We start from the raw sequence: 20,716 nt of genomic DNA, 5'->3' as shown, positions 1-20,716 counted from the left end.
TTTTTCCCTTAGGTGGGGTTCTTTCTAGAATTCTTTTCTTTTTGCCAGTTCGATTATCGTCATTATTTAATTCTTCTCTATTGGGAAGTTCTTTTCCATGGATAACTGAATCATCTATGTTAGTGGTGGTATTGGTTGTTGTAATATCACTTTATTTAGGGTTTCAGTATTATTGGTATGAAATCCCAGTTTCCATGTTTATACTATCTTGTTTGTCATTGTGCTGTTTGATGTCTTGATTTTTAGTCACATTTGAAAAGGTGGGGGTTTTGGATGGATTGTTAACGCCTCTTACTTTTTAGCTCAAGTCTGGCTTCCATGACTGACATTCCTGTTCTATTTATTAACAACTGAAGTTCTGTGTTATATTGGTAAAATGAACACTCCTTAGATTTTGCGTGATGAGCATTAAACCAATTAGTGGTATGGTCATCTGATGAACAGACTGCACATATGGTCATCTGATGCACAGACTGCACATATAGCCTTATTACGGCATCTTTTGTATGTGTGTCCATACCTTGAGCACTGTGACGTATTGTAGTGGGTTTAGGAACAAAAGGAAGAACTCTTTATTTTGTCCAAGAATTTTTTATTTTAAATGGTAAGTCTGGCCTGTAAATTTTATTTTGGCAATGTTGATATTTTTAACTTTTATCTTTCCTACTTGAAATAGAGTATATTTCTAAATAAACGTGGATATTGTTATATCTCAATTTTAGGGAGTCTAGCAATAGTTGTTTTGAAGGAAGCTCCTGCTCGCTATTGGGTAGGATGACTGTACCCTGTACATAATTCAATGTTTCGTGGCTTGTAATTATTACCTTTATATTATTTATTTCTGTTATAACTTAAAAAAGGCAGTGGACTGCTTTTTATTGGTTACTTGGATAAGCCATTCATTGTCATTGATGTGTCTGCATTCCATGTCTTGTGTTGGATATATGTTAAGTAATTTGTTTTCTAGCATCGAGGGGGGGGGGGCTGGCTGAGATTTTTGTTGTCAGCTTTGAGGACTAGAAATCTTGACCAATTATCTGGTCTAAAGAGGTCATCAAAATGTACCAATGTGGGATTAAGTCGGTAATTTTTTTTTTTTTTCCTTGTTTTATGTATGTTGCTTGTTTATTATGATTTTTATATTTTTCTGTATTGCTGGGAGGATTATTTGTTACGATATTGGAGTTTACCAATTTATTTTTGTTTGTTTCTTTTTTATTTTTTTATTTTATGCACTCATTTGGTTTTCTGGCTCTGCTGCTTTACTTGGAACAGGGTGTTTCCTTTGTATCTTTTATAGTACTTTCACTACTTGTGGCAGTACCTAGGAAATTCGGGAGTGACGTGCCAATGGTCATCAACTGTGCCGTGTTTTTCCATCATGGGGCCCACGGGGTACTCAAAAAAATCATTTATTTCACAGTTCATAAATTTTGAGTTTTTACCAAAGAAAGAAAGAAAAAAAAAAAAAAAAAAAAAAAAAAAAAAAAAATCTTGAAAAGATATCATTGGCCCTTCGCGAAGTTAAATCTTCTGCCAAAGGCACAAGTGAGAAAGGACTCCCAAATGTCCGCATCCCTACCCTACCCCAAAAGGGGATGGCATAACATGATTAGTATGGCCCAAGTGTAAGCAGAACCCGCTTGCTATGACTAAGAGTATTATGTTAATACAATTATCCCCATCCTAATCACATTATGGGCAAACTGGATAGAATGCCGAGAGTTCTATTCCTAGAACCAGGCCCCCCCTGGAATCCGTGGTCCAGCTCTACAGAATAGTTCCGCCTGAAAAACAGGTCCGAACATTGTCGGGTAGATGATGGATCTACCACAGTTCTCACTATTTAGCTTCGGATTTAACCCCACGTTAAGCCATATGTTTTCTCATTTATTTGCTTTCAAAAATTTTGGCAAAAAAAGGAAAAGTCCACATAAGTTTACTCAAAAATATATAATGTCATATGGGACTCTTGGGTTCGAACCTGGGAAGAGATTCCTGAGGTTCGAGAGCCCCCTCACCACGTCAAGGTGGTCCCAAAATGAGGGGGACAAGATGAAATACGAACATTACTTTCACCTTTCCTTTTTCTTGGCCTTGCTTAATGAGTGATAAAGCTTGGTCTTGCAAGACAACAAATAGCTTACCAAAATTAATTTACCATCATTTAAGCATACTTTGTGCCAAGAAAGAGAGGGAAGTTATACCATCGACATAATGTATTAAATCCATCATCAAAATCACTCCATCAATCTAATCTAACCCAGCAGTTATCAATTCCAGTAGACACACTCCAAAGAAAAGAAACCCACTAACTGGCAGGGTATGCATCCCAGACACCAAGGCCATTAAAGGTGGTAGTCCAATATACCAACAGGGTTAGGAATAATTTCTCCAAACTCAATAATTTTTCTTCATGGGTTGGATAAGCTGTAAGTGAATTTTCAGTCATTATAAGTATAATATATTTTCAGCCATCGTAAATATATTTCTAAACAACTGTTTAACTTTTGAACTGCTCAACTTTCCCTAACTGCTGTTTATGCAGCATGAGTAGGTATTGGGATAAATGTGTTGATGAATTACAGGCCTCTTGAGACATTAAAACCCATTTAGCAGGTTCACTTACTGATGGTTCCTCTACAAACTAATGACTCCTCAGCTTGCTCCTGGAAAAACCCAATGCAGTACCTTTGAAGCTTTGTGCAGGACATGGCAGGGATTAAAAACCAAAAATATTATACCTTACTTCTACATATACACCATTCACTTTGCCAGGTATTCAAGGGCTGTTCTTAAGCTGAGTTGAGCTGAATATGTTATTGTTATAATACAATTAAGTTTGTTCATACTTACCTGGCAGATATATATATAGCTGTATTTTCTGAAGTCCGACAGAATTTAAAAATTCGCGGCACACGCAGTGGGCGGCCAGGTGGTAGTACCCACCCTTCCCGCCGCTGGGAGGCGGATATCAGGAACTATTCCCATTTTCTATTCATATTTTATCAGTGCCACTGTCTCCTGAGGGGAGGTGGGTGGGCTTCTTTATTCAATATATATCTGCCAGGTAAGAATGAACAAAAGATATTGTTATGATACAATAAAGTTTGTTCATACTTACTGGCAGATATATATAGCTGTATTTTCTGAAGCCGACAGAATTTTAAAAACTTACGACACACGCAGTGGTCGGCCAGGTGGTTAGTTAACCCATTCCCGCCGCTGGGAGGCGGGTATCAGGAACCATTCCCATTTTCTATTCATAATTTTTATTTCCACTGTCCCCTGAGGGGAGGTGGTGGGTACTTGATTATCTATATCTGCCAGGTAAGTATGAACAAACTTTATTGTATCATAACAATATCATTTTGTTTCATGAAACTTACCTGTCAGATATATATATAGCTGAATCCCACCTTTGGAGGTGGGAAGGGACAGAATAGAAGATTTTGGGAAACAAATGCATGCAGATGATTTACATCTTGGTTCCACCTGTTAGCATAGCTGGCTTCGTGGTTACTGCCACGTAAGTCTGCTTGTGGCTACTAGAGTTGCCAGCGAGGTAGAGACCTATATAGCTGGTGCACTCCAGATGATCTGTCAACAGGGGCGAGACCACGACGTGACTAGACCATATTGACCATACCATGAGGGCTAAGAAGTAAAAATATTATATATATATATATATATATATATATATATATATATATATATATATATCACCACCTGACCAACTCCTAGCCAAAGTTAAGGTGTTTTAACTAAGGCTTAAGAGTTAAGAAGTCGCCGTTGTGCGGCGACTCAACAACTAAATTAAGAGCTCTTCCTAACCATTTTCTACAGGATAGGATGAGTGGTACTTCTTGCCCCCAAGATTGTGTCTGCAGACACGTATGGCCCTAGCGAGCAGCAGATCTCATATGCCATCTTCACATCTCGCAGGGAGTGTGAAGTGAACACAGAGTTGCTTCGCTAAAACATGGTACTCAGGATGTTGCTGAGTGCATTGCTCTGTTGAAATGCTTCCGAGGCCGCGCCCTCACCTCGTGAGCATTCAGATAAAAAGATTTCAAATCTTTGTGCAAACACAATGAAGGAGCATTTTTGAAAGAACTCCTTAACACTAAAGCCAGGGTGTTCTTCGATATGGGCCAAGTCTGGTCTTTTCGGAACACTGCAGATTGCCCGAATGACCCTTCGACTTTCTTTTTGGGTTTTTATGTAGATAAAACTTGAGAGACCCGACAGGGCACAGGACTCTCTCTGGCTCCTGCCCACTAACTTGTGCCATCCTTGCTTCCAAGCTCCTGGCCCAAGGACAAAACGGGTTTCCATTCTTAGGCCACAACGGAAGGCTTAGAGAGCACACCGCCTTGTGCTCCTCTAAAGCCAAAAAACTTGTGACGATGGCTTAAAATTTCACTAACCCTCTTTGTTCGTATCTAGGGTGGTTAGAAAAAGGGCCTTCCTGATCACATGCAAGAAGTTAACAGGTAGGAGAGGTTCGAATGCTTTGACATCAAGAACTTCAGACTACGTCTAAGTTCCATATTGAAAGCTTCGATCTGGACATGCACAGTCAGTCCGTCTGTACTAAAGTCAGGTGACCGACCAGTTGACCAGTCAGACGAATCAAGGACAGCAAGGCTGGACCCTGAAAGACCATAAGGCACTATTCTTCGCTGAAGGATGAGTGTCTGGACTGCCTGGGCGATTCAATCTAAGCAAACCTTGGGGGTGTATCAACGCAACCCAACGTCGTCAGCGAATCAACTCCTGACTCGAGCTTTCTGGTGCCAGGAGGAAACGAGCGAGGAGCAAAAAGGCGATTCAGTCCCGAAGGAAGAATGCCTGACAGTCCAACCTGGTCTCATGTTACACGATCTCGGGGGTGTATACGCGCAACCGACTTCGTCAACAAGAAACTCAGGGCTACTATATGTCGCTGATCTGGCACGAGTGCCTGACTCCGAGGAAAAAACAGGTGAGACAAAAAAGTAGATGGTGAGCGAGTTTCGAGATTCCACAGAACTCAAAAGATCGTGAAGGGCTTTGTTGTTTGACAGACGCAAATCTCTGAGCCCAAAGGCCGTCACAACATATTTGCATATTCTTTAATAGTTGTGACTGCCAGCTTATCCCATTCTTCAGACGGAAATGGAAGATGGTAATCTTATTCCTGTCAACATCTCGATAGTCTGAACGTAGTCAGACTCAGAGCGGAGAGGTTATAGGTACCTTTCGAGTTAGAGTAGACCGACTCTCTCGGAAAAGGTCCTTGGAAAGTGATCTAGGAAGTATGTGACCTCTGTGAATCCAGGATCCTGAAGGCCAACATGGGGCGATCAGCGCATTGCGCTCCCGTGACGTAATAAATCTCTATTACATTTCGTAAGCGATTGAAAAAGGGGAAAAGAGACAAACATCATTCCACGTTCAATATCATAGGATGGCGTTTAATGGTACGATCCCACGGATCGAGAATAAGGGAGCAGAGAAGAAGAAGCCTCTTCGTCCTCAACATATCGAAGAGAAGAATGAAAGGGCGTCCCTGAAGTCTACACAACTCTCAACTTACTTCTAAAGAAAAATTCCACTCGGAAGTGAATAGTTGCTGCCGTTCGATCGAGACGATTCGAACGGACTTTTGTAATCCTGTAACGAACCTGTAGAGGATCGTTACATTCTACGACGCCTGTTGTTATAATAGGCTCTTTCTCGTAAACTCGAGCAGGGACCGAGAGAAAGATACTTGTTAAGAAATGAGAGAGCTGTGGAAAATCAGAGTTGATGTGGACCACTGGTTCCAAAAACTCGTTTCGAGGACTGGAGGGACGACCGAATTGCATTTACTTCTTTCAGATTAAGATCCAGGACATCTGAAACTCTATCCAGATGTCCGGCACCTTCTTCCTATCATGACGCACTGAGAGATGTTCAGAATCATTCCTAGACCTTGAATAATATTTCAGTGTCCCGGTAGGAAAAAAAACTGTGGTCTGAATTGCAGTCTATTCGGGGAAACAAACTCTTCAGGAAGGAAATGGTCCCCAGCAAGCTCATCCATTCCCTCCCCGAGTATGCTTACTTCCCTAATAAGGCTGCGCTTTGCCTAAGCAAGAGAGCATATAAAAGTGCAATGTTGCGGTAGACTCGTAGTTCTATACCGTGCGGTAACGAGCACCGAAAGGATTAAGAGATAACTCTGTTGAACATAGTAAGGCAAAACGAATGCAACATTTATTCATTCAAGTAAGAAATCCCCTCAATCTTAGGCTAAAGTCCGTGATTGTAGGACAGAGATACAGTTAGTCAGTCAATTCCGCAGGAGAGACGTAACCGCCAGCACAGAGATACAGTAGTCAGTCAATCCCGCAGGAGAGAGAGACGTAACCTAGAGCGCATGACAGCGCACGATCTGTTACTGGCTCGTTGGACAGTCAGACACAGCAGCAGCCAGCAGCTTAACGAACGTCGTCTCTTAACTTTATGTCTGGGTTGCCAGCTACCCTATTCTACGAAAGAAATAGGTCGTCTTATTTTTTGAGCAAAAAGACTCTCAAGCTGGTATATTTAAGCGAAACAGAAAACGCTAAATATATAGATGCGTTTGTGTCGTCAGAACACTACCATACAACGTAAAAGATAAATCGGAAACTCCTGGAAGGCTGCAGGGAGTAACGTTAAATGTCCTTAAATAGACAATAGACCTCTCGGTTGCCATCCGAAGAGGTAACTACAGCAAGCGTATATGACTTGAACCAACCAGAAGTAAAATAACGCAAGGCAAAATATGAAATTATATCACAAAGTTTGTTCATACTTACCTGGCAGACATATATATAGCTGAATTCGGAAATACAGCTACATACATATCTGACAGGCAAGTTTCATGAACAAAACTTAAGAGAATCGAAGCAGTCAGCTCAAGCTTCTTATGTTATTGGACATAAGCGTTCATTGACGTAGTCTACAAGTCTATTTCTTGTACGAGTCTGCGAATACGAATGAGAGCTCTTCCGAATCTTGTCAATAAGAGCTTATTCGCTTACGCAATATCAAGTTAATGAGATGTTTTGTCAATGAGAACTAACCCATTTACGGGAGAAAGAGATATTTTTGTCAATGAGGGGATACCCACTTACTTGACAAAACGATAGTATATTGTCAATGGGGGAAAGTCACTGAAATTGACAAAACGTAATCCAGGAAGTCGAGCATTTAATTTTTCCGATTCCCGTCTCAAACGAGGAAGGGGGCAAGATCCTGTTAAGAGACTGGGCTTACGGCAGGTAGAACGACGATGTTCAATTCGGCAGCGTAGTCCAGACTAGAAACTAACAAAATCTATCATCTGAAAAACCCTTTCAGATGGGCTAAAAAGCTTTGCAAAATTATCCTGGGAAGAGGAAGAAACTCTCCAACCAGCTTCCTCTCCCGTATCACAACTAATGCCTGCTAAAGCTTAAAATTTATTGGCAGTATGGCAAAGGAAGTCCTGTCTTGCCTTTCCTGAAGAGCGTCCTTTTGATGAGTGCCTTTGCAAGAATCCTACTGAACGTTGCCGAGAGTCCTGACGTGCAGGACATCGAGCCTTACATAACCCGTAACTGCCTTATCGCAAAGTCTTGACTGCGGTAGTGGCAACTTAAATTTATTGGCAGAATGGCAAAGGTTGCGGTAGAGCAAACGAGATCTTCCCTTGAGCTTTCCTTAAACTCCATCCACCTATGCGAAAAGCAATATTAATTGACAGAGACCTCTTGAATTCACGAAAAACCGATGTCTTGCTGGGTTTCGAAGAAGAAGTTGTCTGTTCACTTTAAGCTTCCTCTGAAGCACTGCCTACTTCACATTCTTTGCAGGTGAGGTAGAAGGTATCACCGAAGGTAGAGGTAAAAATTCTTTAGGCCCATATCTGAAACAAGAGCTTGAAGAGTTCAACAGAAACGTTCAGCCAGGCGACACACCTGGCGTGCGCTGGTGCACGCTCGGCGTCCACTGGCGCGCGCGTCGGCGTTCACTGGAGCGCGCTCGGCGTCCACTGGCGCGCGCAAAACTTGGCCCTGCACCCCGCGCGCGCCTGGAGTCCATCCGAGCGTCCCGGGCGTCCGCTCTCAAAAGCTTCCTGCTACTATGACTTCTTTTACGTATTTCTCGGTGGAAAGACGGACACGAGTTTCAGGCGGGGACGTTCGCCTTCTTACTTCTCACTGAAAAGCATAACGAGATAGAGAGAGAGAGAGAGAGACGTGAAAGCATCCTCTTCTATAAAGCGCTCTATTTAGAGGGCGCGAGGGGGGGTCCTTCCGAAAGGCTCCAACCCCTGCATGGGGAGGACGCTTCGGAGGACGAGAAGCAATCTTTCAGGATTCGTGCCACGCGCACGCACTTTGGCTCCAGTCTGGGGGATTTTCATCAGAAACTGCCGAAGGCATGCCAGATCGGTGGGGGGGGGGTTCCTTGTAAACCCTCCTTAGGCTTTTTCGAACATGCTCCCTCCCCCAGGGTCCTGGGAGGTCAAGCAGAGGTCCCGGCCTAGAGGCGAAACAAGGCCGATCTGACGCACCCTCCACTACACAAGGGGTATCACTGCACTTCTGCACTTCACTTTTACTCTCTAAAGCAAGCACTTTCGATTCTAAGTACGAATCGAAAGAGTATCAGGAGAAAGGGCAATTCCATCTACAGACACTGCTTTAGGTCCCGAAGGCAACACTGCAGGGTTAGGAGTAACAATACAGAAGTAGCACTTCACAGCAATGAAGGAGAGCGAGCACCTCTCGTAGACATATTCATAGCCCGTAGGCCATACTACAGGGTTAGGCAAAATAAAGTCTACAGGAAGGTTAGCAGGTTCACTACCCTGACTTTTGTTACTGATTAATTGCGTACATACGAATCATAAGTCTTCCTTACGGAATTAGACATGTTTACTGATTAATTGCGTACATACGAATCATACGTCTTCCTTACGGAATAGACAAAGTCTCACACTCCTTATATGACAAATCTCAACAAAGAAGCAAGGACCCATACCCCTCGTGCATACCAAGTGCGGATCTACCGAAGCTCTCGGTAGCCACACCCTATCTTTGCAGACAACCCCGTCTGAAACTAGCCTAACTAGGTTCAGATATTTTAATGCAAAAATGAATCAAACAAATTCAAATCAATTTAAGATAGCGTATGCCTAGCCACAAATCCCACAAATCCAAGTAAATAAATCAAAAGACAATTAGGATACTTAGCGGCAATGAAGTTTCCAAAATCCTAAGACGGGAGGTACTGAAAACAGGTGTTTTCAGCACGGCGACAGAAAAATTATGAATAGAAAATGGGAATGGTTCCTGATACCCGCCCTCCCAGCGGCGGGAATGGGTACTAACCACCTGGCCGACCACTGCGTGTGTCGGAAGTTTTTAAAATTCTGTCGGACTTCAGAAAATACAGCTATATATATATCTGACAGGTAAGTTTCATGAACAAACTTAATTGTATTATAACAATAACATTTTGTTCATGAAACTTACCTGACAGATATATATATAGCTGAATCCCACCTTCGGATGGTGGGAAGAGACAGAATAGGATTTTTGGGAAAACTAAATTAAGATGATGATGATACATCTTGGTTCCTGACCTGTTTAGCATAGCCGACTCGTGATTACTGTCACCAAAGTCTGCTTCTGCGTTACTAGAGTTGCCAGCGAGGTAGAGACCTGTAATGCTGGTGCGCTCTAGATGATCTGTCAACGGGGGCGTGACCACAATGTGACTAGACCATATGACCATACTTCTGAGGGCACCGAAGCTAAAACCACCACCTGACCTAACCTATCAAAGTTAGTTCCATAACTTCTAGGCTAAAGAAAAGGAACGCGCCTCAAGCGACCAACCCTTCAAAGTTAAAAGCACACCTATCCCTTTTCTATAGGATAGGATTCGTGTTGCTTCCTGCACCCAATAATATATCTACGGATATGTATGGTCCTAGCGACTTACGGATCTGAAAATGTCGTCTTCACATCCCGTCGGGAGTGTGAAGCGAACACAGAGTTGCTTCGCTAAAGCGTGGCACTCAGGATGTTACTGAGTGTCATGCTCTGTTGAAATGCTTCCGAGGCCGCGCCCTCACCTCTTGAGCATTCATATTAAGAAAAAATCTCAAATCTTTATGCAAACATAATGAATGAGACCTCTTAAAAGAACTCCTTGGCTATAATGCCAGGGTGTTCTTGGACATGAACCAGTCTGGTCTTTTTACGGAACACCGCAGATTGTCGGGAGTGTGAAGCGAACCCAGAGTTGCTTCGCTAAAGCGTGGCACTCAGGATGTTACTGAGTGTCATGCTCTGTTTGAAATGCTTCTGAGGCCGCGCCCTCACCTCTTGAGCATTCATATAAGAAAAAATCTCAAATCTTTATGCAAACATAATGAATGAGACCTCTTAAAAGAACTCCTTGGCTATAATGCCAGGGTGTTTTGCTTGGACATGAACCAGTCTGGTCATTTTACGGAACACCGCAGATTGTCCGTGACCTTGACTTTCTATAGTTTTATCAAGATAAAACTTGAGAGGACCCTACAGGGCACAGGACTCTCTAATGCCCTTGCCCAATAATTTGTGCCATACCCTTGGTCTCCGAGCCTTCGGGTCAAGGGTTAGACAGGTTTTCGTTCTTATCAAGAACGGAAGGCTTAGAGGACAGACCGCATTATGTCCTTAAAGCTAAAACCTCTGATGATGGCTAAAACCTCACTAAACCCTCCTTGCCGTGGCTAGAGCGGTTAGAATTATTAGCCTTTCTGGTCACGTGTATTAAGTTCACAGAAAGGATAGGTTCGAAATGCTTTTGGCATCAGAAGCTCAGACTACGTCTAAGTTCCATGCCGAACCTTTGATCCAGAGAATTTCAAGATCTCCACAGACCTCAAAGATCGTGAAGCTTTGTTGTTTGACAGAACCGAATCTCTGAGCCTAGAGGCCGTCAACAACATATTTGCATATTCTACAATAGTTAGGACTTCTTATCTTATCTCATACTTCATACGGAAAGATAGAACCATAACGAAAGTCACAGAGGTCGAGGTGGAGGAACAGTCATTTCCCTTCACTATCTCCAGAAACGGCCCCCTCCGATTGAACACTGAAAATATGGCAGCAACTGCTTTTGCCTTGGCCAAGAGACTGCCATTAATCTTGAAGCTCTTATCGCTTCTCGAATAGTCTGAACGCCTTCAGACTCAGAGAGGAGAGATATAGAAACAAACTTCACTAAGTGGGACGATGTTAGATTACACCGATTCTCTCGGGAAGGGTCGTTTGGACAATTCTCACTGAATTACCTGACCCTCTGTGAATCCTACCTCTTAGAGGCCAAACATGTGGCGACTAAAGCTAATCCTCTAGGATCATGAATAAGGGAACAACTTAAGTAGGAAGCTCCTTCGTCTTTAATATTACGAAAAAAACTTAACGAAAGGACGCCCTCAGTCTCTCCTCACTTTCGACATACTTCTAAGTGAGGATTACTCAGACGTCAGTAGTTGTTGCCTTCTGATCGAGAAGACCCGCACGGACGTGCACTAGTTTAACGAACCTCTTGAGGATCGTTACGTTCCGTGCCCAAAGCCCATAACCAATTCTCCTCTTCTCGAGCTATGAGAGAGCTGATAAATTATCCGAATGATGATTTGGGCCACTCGATCCAAACTCACCCTTCGAGGAACTGGAGAGCCGACCAATTTGGCTTCCAATTCTTTCAGACAATGTGCCAGAACATCTGTTCTCTGTTCGGATGTCTGGCACCCTCTCGCTATCACCCGAGGTGATCCTCAAGCCGTTGAGAGAAATTAGAATTACAAGATCTTTGATGTTTATTCCAATTTCTTCGTGAGGAAAATTTGAAGAGGTCTGAATTGCTGTTTATTCAGGGAAAAACAAGCTTCTCCAGCAAGGAAATGGTCCCCAGCAAACTCATCCATATCCCTCACTCAGCCTGCTTCCTTCCTAAATAATGGCTGCGCTTTGGCATAAGCAGGGAGATTCATTATAGTGCTATGCCGCGGTAGATTCGTACAGAATGTTACCGTGCGGTAAACCCGTACTGAACAAGTAAGAGATATCTTGTTGAAATTTTCTAAGTAACGGCAGGCATGATCATTCAAGATTACTAGAAATTTCCTCAACCCGAGGCTAAAATCCATGATTGTAGGGCAGAGAGACGGTTTATTCAGGCCATTCCCGCAAGGGAGAGAGACGTAAACCAACCGCGCATGACACCGAGCTAGCCGTACTGCGTAGATCACAGTAACAGCAGCCTTGTTCATCGTCTCGCACTATGTGCCTGAGTTGCCAGCTACTCCTTTTACGAAGGGATAGGTATGAAACTCTCAAGCAGGCATATTTAAACGAAACAAAATTCGCTAAATACAGAAGCTGAGTTGGTGTTGCAGTTCAATTAGAATACTTCTCGTCTAAGTCGCAATCCGTAGAATAACTAGGATATGCGCCTACCCCTCGGACAATTCAACTGCTTAGTAGAATCATGTCGCGAGGTTAATATACGTAGTATATTTTATAGTATTCTGAACAACGTCTCCATCCTAAATTCTTTCCTTCAAGAAAACAAAATAAGGATTGGAGATCGACCACCTTCGATCTCTATCAAAAAGAGTGAAGGAGAAGTCTTCCTCGAAGGAAAGCTTCAATGGTGAACAGAATACTATCTGCCTGAGTTGCCAGCTACTCCCCCCCTTTACGAAGGAATAGGTATGATATTATAGAGCAAAAGGAAACTCTCAAGCAGGCCTATTTAAACGAAACAGAATTCGCTAAATACAGAAGCTGAGTTGGTGTTGTCGTAACAATACCTGAAGAGTTGTTCTTACTCCGAAAACTCTTGGAAGGTTGAAGGGAGTGTCAATAAATACATTAGAACAACAGTTTCTTTCGGCTTCTATCCGCAGAGGTAAATACGATATGCGTATATGACTTGACCCATGCGTTAGCAAAATGACGCAAAGATAAATACGTAAGTATTGTAGTAATTTGAACATCGAATTCTCTACTACATCTTTCCTCGACGAGGAAGAGAGAAAGAAAGGGGAAAACGACTGTCCACGTTCTAATGAACGAGACTTTTAAAATTGAACTCCTTGACTCTTTGCCAAGACTCTTTTCCAAAGAAAAGGGAGTAATATTCGAATAGAGATCATCAAGAGAGAACCGAGGATCGAAAAAGACCGTTCAATGTTCTTATGATATTGGACAAAAGACTCCTGGATAGTCAACAAGTCTTTCTCTTAACCCCGGATGAGCCTCTGAAAATGAATGAGAGCTCTTCCGAAATTTGTTAATGAGTTTATCCGCTTAAACGATAAAAACGTTAAAATCTATGTCAATGAGAACTACCCCATTTATGAGGGGTCCCCCACTTATATGACGATGGGGAAAACGTCCTGACTTGACAAAACTATTAGCACTTTGCTAATAGAGGAAAACCCTTTAACATGACCCGAAAGTCACCAGGAATCCGAGTATATAATCTTCCCGATTCTCAAAGAAAAATCGATGAAGAGGAAAGAGGGATCGAAGAAAAATTCGGGTATGTCTCTCCGCTAACTCCGAATCCTTTTAAAAATTTCTGTAAAGAAATGTCCTCAACAGCAAATAAGACGCCTTCAACAAGTCTTTTCTCTCGCAAAGCGTCCTGCCGAGCTTCCACCGAAGCGTCCTGGCGAATGTCCACAAAAGCGTCCTGCTGAGCGTCCTCAAAAGCGTGCTGGAAAGCGTCCTGCTGAGCGTCCTCAAAAGCGTCCTGCCGAGCGTCCTGCTGAGCGTCCTCAAAAAACGTCCTGCTTAGCTACGAGCGTGTCTGAGCAGAGAACACCAAGTCTTCTGAACGACGTTTCAGAGAGGAACTCGTTGAGCGCCTTGATGCATGCAAGGCCCGCCAAGAGGCGTCCTGGCGAGCGACCTTGCCAACATCTCAATGTTATGACGAACCGCGTTTTGCGTATGACGTTGAATATTTTTTTTAAGGGACGTCCTCATGCGAGTCTCCATGGAGAGCCGCACGCTGCTCCTGAAGAGTGTGAACACTAAAGGAAGACGTATGGCTTTCGTCTTCCGCAAGGTGCTTGCCGAGCGTCCTGGAGAATGTCTCTACTTATAGGACGTCGAGCACCTCCAAAAGCTTCCTCACGTCTAAATTGCCCTTCTTATGCCGACCAGACATAAGTTGTTTGACTGTGCAAAGCAGCTTGCCGGCCGTCAAACTTATCAGCTTGCTTTTTCGAAGTAAAGCGAACGTTACATAACGTATACGGAGCGCCATGAGGAGAGGAGACGAATACTGAGTTGCTCCTCCAAAAGGTGGAATCAAGAATGTCCTTGATTACCAAATTCTTTTGGAATGCTAGCGAGGTTGAAACTGCTCTAACTTCATGAGCGTTCACTCGCAGGAGGCTCAAAATCACTCTTTTCTGGCAAGATGAATGAGCCTCCTTAATACGTAATGTATAAATGATGTATACATGAGAGTTCACTCGCAGGAGGCTTCATCACTCTTCTGCAAGATGAAGAGCTCCAAAATAAATTATATTGCAGGAGGCTTCCAAATCACTCTTCTGGCAGATGAATGAGCCTCCTTAATAATATATAAATGATGTATACATGAGCGTTCACTCGCAGGAGGCTCAAATCACTCTCTGGCAAGATGAATGAGCCTCCTTAATAATGTATAAATGATGTATACAGAGCGTTCACTCGCAGGAGCTCAAATCACTCTTCTGGGAAGATGAATGAGCTCCTTAAATGTCCCTTAGAAAAAGCCAGTGCATTCTTATAAAAAGGGAAAATATGGTCTCTTTTACTCTTTCATCCTCTCGTGACGAGAGAGAGGACGTGAAGCGTCCTCTTCTCTAAAGCTTCTTTAGGGGGCGCGAGTCCTTCCGAGAACTCCAACCCGTGTGGGGAGGACGCCTCGGAGGACGAGAAGCAATCCTTCAAGATTCGTGCACGTGCACGATCTTTAGCAGCCTGGGAAGCGTCAACAGGTTCTGCCGAAGGGACGCCAGATCGGTGGGGAGCCCCCGTAACCCTCTTGCGGCTTTCGACATGCCCTACTCCCCGAGTCCTGGGATGTCCGACAGAGGTCCAGGCCTAGAGGCATTATGGGGCCGATCTGACGCCCCCTCCACAACACAAGGGGCACTACACTTCACACTGATTGGAGAGAGAGCACTTTAGTCTAAGATACTTGATGTAATCCTCTAGCAGACACTTCTACTAGGCCCGTAAGCCATACCACAGGGTTAGGCAAAATAAAATCTACAGGAGGTTAGAAGGTTCATTATTTCTAACTTCTGTTACTGTGGAGAAAACTCCTGATTCTAACACGCTCTAAAATGCGTAAATGAATCCTCCTTCTTCCGTAATCAGTCACACATTACACTAATTACATTGAACTTATGCAAAGAAAACATGTAACGTCATATATACTAAGCGAGTGTCTACCGAAAGTTCCGGTAGCCTCACCTTACCATGCAGACAACAAAGTCTGAAACTAGGCTAACTAGCTTCAGACATCAAATGCAATGACAAAATAATTTACGATAGCGTATGCCTAGCCACAAATCCAAGTTAATAATCGAAAGAATAATTAGGATACTTAAGTGGCTAATGAAGTTTTCAAAATCCTAGGCGGAGGTCTGTAAACAGTTGTTTACCGACCGGCGACAGAAAAAATATGAATAGAAAATGGGAATAGTTCCTGATATCCGCCTCCCAGCGGCGGGAATGGGTACTAACCACCTGGCCGCCCCACATGCGTGTGCCGCGAATTTTGAAGTTCTGTCGGACTTCAAGAAAAATACAGCTATATATATATATCTGTCAGGTAAGTTTCATGAACAAAATAGAATTTAGGCTTAAGGCCAAGCACTGGGACCGATGAGGTCATCCAGCGCTGCAAATGAAAACTGGCAGTAAAAAAAGGTTTGAAAAGTCGTAACAGGAGGAAAACCTCACAGTTGCAGGAACAAAAGTGGTTGCAAGAGGTCCACTGACAGCACTACCTCCTACAGGGCTATACATCTTTCATAACAACTGTCAAACACCAGAGGGGTAACCTTTGGACCTCCTAGCTAAAATGAATCTCTAGTTCTTGGACAACTAGCCAATCCAGCTTGAGTGTCTCTGGCTCTAACATCATCAAAATTTTCATTCCTAGAGACTATCCTTATTCCCTTCCTGACCTTTAATAAAGGTATCACTGGATTCTATGATTTAAGGTTAGATGAACATCATTCTATCATAAATCCACGACTGGAAGTGACAACTCTAGTTACGTCCTCTCAGCTACTGACTGCATTGTTCAAATTTCCCCCTCATCAGTTGAGGCAGGGTATAATGAGGACCTTGTCATTCATCTGTCAGGTTTGTGTGGATGTATCTCTGGAAAACCGTGACTCTTATCAAGAGTTTCTGTGTTTATTGTTCAACAGTAATCTGATCTGGACATCACCTCTCTGGCTAGGGTGTGTTCTTAAAAGTACAAAGTGAACTTCCTCATTTTCAAGCATCCTAGATTACTTCTCATTTTCAAGCATCCTAGATTACTTCTCATTTTCAAGCATCCTAGATTACTTCTCATTTTCAAGCATCCTAGATTACTTCTCATTTTCAAGCATCCTAGATTACTGTAAAGGAAAAAACTGAACTAAAATGAATACAGAATTTAGGCCAAAGGCCTAGCACTGGGGCCTATGAAATCATTCAAAGCCAACATGGAAATTGGCAGTAAAAGGTTTGAAAGGTGTAACAGGAGGAAGAATTCGCAGCTGTACTATGCATCAGTTGTTAGGAGAGGGTGGAAAGTAAGATAGGAAGAAAGAGAATATGAAAGGTGATACAGTAAAAGGAATGAAAAGGGTTCCAGCTAGGGGTTGAAGGCACGCTGCAGAGAACCTTAAGTAACGCCTACAGTGCACTGACAATGCAACCCAATAGCCCCAGGGTTTTAAAGGAATAAAGTCTACAGATCTTTACCCCGTAAATGAAACAGTCAACCCCTGGTATTTGCAGAGGATGAGTACCACAACCCCTTGCTAATAGCTAAAATCCATGAATACTTGACACCTCTATAAAAATTATTATAGGCAGTCCCTGGTTAACAGCTGGGGTTTTTGGTTATTGGACAAGCGCCGGTAACTGAAAATCACTGTTAACTGAATAAATAGCATTTACAATAGCAAAAGTGCCTATGATCTGCTTAACGGTGCTGTAAAGTGGCTTACTGGTGCTGATAAACTGCTTACCGGCGCCAAAAATCTGGTTAAGATTGTCGTTAGCCAAGTGCTATAAAACTGAAATGTCATTAACTAGGGACTCCCCTATTATGATGGTTCAAACTCCAAAAAGCACCCTAAAATGCCGATATCCGAGTATTTTAATAGGTTCATTACAAAAAATGCATTTAGTCACAAAAATTATAAGAAAAAAATAGTAATTAGTGAATATTTCTCTACAAAAAATACTGTGAATAGGAGAATTTTCCGCAAATAATGTGGATATAGTATGTCCCCCAGAAAAATCTGAATATGGCCTGGTCTTAGTTTCATCTGCAATTGAGGAGGACTGCAGCACATCGCACACTCATTTTGTATCCCATACCCCATTCCTTCAGTGTGCTGGACCTAATCCTATGCATTGTTGAGGAATCGGATGTGATGCAATCTTACAGGGAACAGCCCAAATAGCACAACTATGACTCTAGTAGTACTATAAGGTTAGAATCCTTAGCCCCTTGCTAAAGTACACAGTCATTTCAACAGAGATGATCACAGTCCTCCCCACCTGTCAATTACTTCAATACATACAAGAAACCCTTCCCACTGAATACACAATCAGGCAACTGGAGGAGTTGATCTGAAACCAATTTAACACTTTAAAACAGTACTACCTACATTTATAATGCACTAGTCCTACATTTAATAACCTACCACCACTCAAGGTGCTGCTGTCCATGATGCATACCAAAACAGTTGGCTGGGCTAATCTTTTCTGTACAGTGTACATACTATCTACAAGAGCTGCTGACTGCAAGCTGGCAATAGTAAAAGCAATGGGTTGTATTAGAAGATAATTGCTTTTAAACAATTTAATACTGTATCTAAATACATACCTGGAACAAATTTCTTCCAATTCTTAATGAGTTGTTTGGCTGTAGATATTACTTCCTCGTCTGAAGAGGCTTTGCGCAGAGCGTTCACAGTCATCCCGATACGTGTTTTGGACAGCACCTGTAATTTTTCTTTATATTTATTGTGGTACAACACAGTAACATTCAACAGTGCTTATCATTCAAGTTATACTGGCAACAATGAACAGTTCTATACAAAAGAATGTGAAATATCTTACAGACCTGAAAGTTTATTGGGAGTCCCTGCAGCACTTTCAAAATTTCTAGTGCCTGTGTTTGGTCCTGAAATGTATAAAGTGCTATGAGAATCAGCTTCCTTTCCTAATGATGGGTATACATAAAATCTGGTTACACATCAAGATACTGTCAGGGCAATTTTAACACAAACTGAAAAAGGGCATACAGAATGGTACAGTGTCATTCAAGAATAAAAAAGATATTTTCATTATCTTTTTCAAGACACTGTAAGAGCAACACTTTACGGAATATAGAGTTTTGACAAAAGGCCAAGTACTGGGGCCTACAAGGTCATTCAGCCCTGAAACAGAAATTGACGGTAAAAGGTTTGAAAGTTGTAACTGGAGAAAAACCTAGAAGCTGCACTAAGAAATAATTGTTAGAAGAGGGCAGATAAGAAGACGGAAGAATGATAACAAGAATGGAGGTACAGTAAAAGGAATGAAAGAGGCTGCAGCTAGGGGCTGAAGGGATACTGCTAAGAACCTTTAGTAATGCCTACAGTACACCCTGTGAGGTGCACTGATGGCATAACACAGACCTTATAGTAGAGTCAAATTTGAAAATTCAAGATATTCCACAGTAATTTCCCAGTTTCCACAATATAACTACCCAGTACCTTACAGGTGAATGATGCAGAAAAACTGTCAGAAAATATATTCATATCTATAAACAGTAGCTTTCATTCAAGTGTATCTTGCCAACAAAATATTCTAGTTCATTGAATTCTATTTGAACAATATAAAAGAAAAATATTTCACAGCCTCTGCATGACTATCATGGTTTGACTAACTTGAAAGTCTGGAGTTAAATCAAAACAAAATAAAAAATTCCTTATTCCCTTTAACATCCTCTACTTCATATTCTATAACAAAATGACAATTTGTCCAAAATTGCATTTTTCCTAACTATACAAACCTGAGGTCCTTTTTACAATCGGAAGGTACTAGCGGCAGCTGGATAGGTCGTAGCTTTCGAACAAGGGGTTCGGTAGTCAACTGCTTGTCCGACAGGCGCGCGCGCGCGACTGGGAGGTAAACAAATCACTTTTGCTTTTGGCCCAAGCAAAAACTGCAGAGTGAGGGGTGGCATGAGGTGGGACTATGTGTAAAAGGACCTCAGGTTTGTCTAGTTAGGAAAAATGCAATTTTGGACAAATTGTCATTTGTTCCGACACGGCATACAAACCTTCGGTCCTTTTACAATAGGAAGACTCACTTCTTGGTGGGAGGAATCTGAGTCTTTTGTGAACAGACTGGTGTTCGCCCAACCTTGGAATGCCTCCCTGGTCGTAAGAGCGAGGGAGGGGATCCAAGCCTCTGTCCGATTGATCGGGTGTGCACCGCAGGATCAATGGTCAGACCTCTGGACCAAGTACTAAGAGAGAGGCAAGCGTATCTCTTCGTACCAGCAAACAAGAACAAGTTCCTATTTGCAAGAGGCAACATAAAGTTATGGTTTGTCTCTTGTTTATGGCATCGCATTCCCCCTTCCCCCCCCTTGTAGGAGGGAAGTGGTGGAAATTATTCGCTCCCATCCCTAGTGAAAGGGATAGGATGGGGCTCTGTCGAGTAGCTCACCGGCATCTCGTCCTTATCCAGCAAGGTGATGACCGTATCCCTCTACCCACGTAGAGGGGGGGAGAAAAAGATAGGAAGAGAAGCCAGTCACTCTCTCATTCACTTATTCTATTCTTACAGTCACACCAGGACTCGATGCTGTTCAGCCTGCTAGGGTCTGGGTTAGCTACACAACGTTGTTGAGCAGCCACCAGGGTCCCAAGGAAAACGATCCAAGGACCTGTGGGCAATATCCAAAAGGTAGAAGGAGGTGCCAGTGGTCTGGTTGTACCAGACCCCTGCCTTCAGTACCTGCGCCACGGAGAAGTTCTTGTGTAACTCGAGGGAGTGTACTTCTAGGTCATCTTGGTGCTGACGAAGAGTCTTCAAACACTCAGCCTGGGATGTCGAGTTTCTTCAGAAAGCGCGGTCGCGCTTTCACAGGACAAAGCAGCATCTCCTTCGCATCGAAGGCGGTGAAGTCCATTAGGGAGGGGATTGTGAAGGACTCTACCAATCGTAGGAACCAAGGGTTCAGAGTCTTCGCTACGAATTCGGTACGAAATCGAGCGTCACGAATCCCCATCCCCTGGATGCTTGACTTCGCAGGAAAAAGTCATGCAATTACCTCAGAGGAAAAGAAGGGAATGGTCGTATGACCTATCCCTCTTCCTCGACTTCGGTGATGTCCTGTACCCATACTGGTC

The 20,716-nt window shown here is 42.8% G+C and overlaps 1 pseudogene; it reads right to left on the bottom strand.

The window, feature by feature from the left end:
- The window catches only part of LOC135199917 (transcription elongation factor S-II-like), a 68,996-nt pseudogene that overhangs the window by 17,049 nt on the left and 31,231 nt on the right, over positions 1–20,716 (bottom strand).

This window comes from Macrobrachium nipponense, chromosome 26 (assembly GCF_015104395.2).
Source record: "Macrobrachium nipponense isolate FS-2020 chromosome 26, ASM1510439v2, whole genome shotgun sequence".
Classification (NCBI taxonomy): Eukaryota; Metazoa; Arthropoda; class Malacostraca; order Decapoda; family Palaemonidae; genus Macrobrachium; species Macrobrachium nipponense.
The sequence above is the reverse complement of the archived record's forward strand: the minus strand, read 5'-3'. Positions and strand labels throughout refer to the sequence as shown.